Genomic DNA, 769 nt, shown 5'->3' with positions numbered 1-769 from the left:
GGATTCTTATTAGATGAGCGGGGCTTGTAGCTTTTTGTCTCTGAACAGTTTTGGCATCTCCCTGTATCTTTTGAATTTCAGAATGATTGGCATCCTTAGGAACTCAGAATTCAGATAGTATTATTGATTCTCCTAGTGTAATATGTTGATTCTTGAACACAGTTATTTTATGAGTCTTGGCTGTGGCCCTAAGCACTTTGTTTTCCAGTATTACCACCGGATACATAAATGCCACAGACACATGACTAGGTGAACCTTTTCAGATTGTGACTTAGCTTTGCTAAAGTCCCCAGTTAGAGGTATCCAGAGCTCTTAAGCACACTCTGTTTGCCTTGGATCACGACTTTAACCACTCAGTCTCAAGTTTGTAACTTGGACCTACATGCCACAAGCACATGGTTAGGGACAGCTTGGTTTAGCCGCTTAGGCCTGGATTTTATTTCCTTGGGCCCTCCTATCCATTGATGCTCAAAGCCTTGGATCCTTTTTACTCTTACTTAGTGCTCATGGCTTTTTTTTTTTTACTGCTTTTTCTTGCTTCAAGAATCAATTTCATAATTTTTCAGATCATCAATAATATTTTTCGTGTTCCTCATCCTTTCAGGAGCCAATATTCATCAAATTCAAAGTACATATTATGCACTGTTCAAGCATTCATTCAGAGAACAAAAAGTATTGCCACCACATATAATTATAATTTTTATTATTAAGAACTCGAAAAATATAGATTACTTCTTTATTCTAAAAAAAAAATCTACTACTTTATTCA

This window comes from Arachis duranensis, chromosome 5 (assembly GCF_000817695.3).
Source record: "Arachis duranensis cultivar V14167 chromosome 5, aradu.V14167.gnm2.J7QH, whole genome shotgun sequence".
Classification (NCBI taxonomy): domain Eukaryota; kingdom Viridiplantae; phylum Streptophyta; class Magnoliopsida; order Fabales; family Fabaceae; genus Arachis; species Arachis duranensis.
This window is presented reverse-complemented; position numbering follows the sequence as displayed.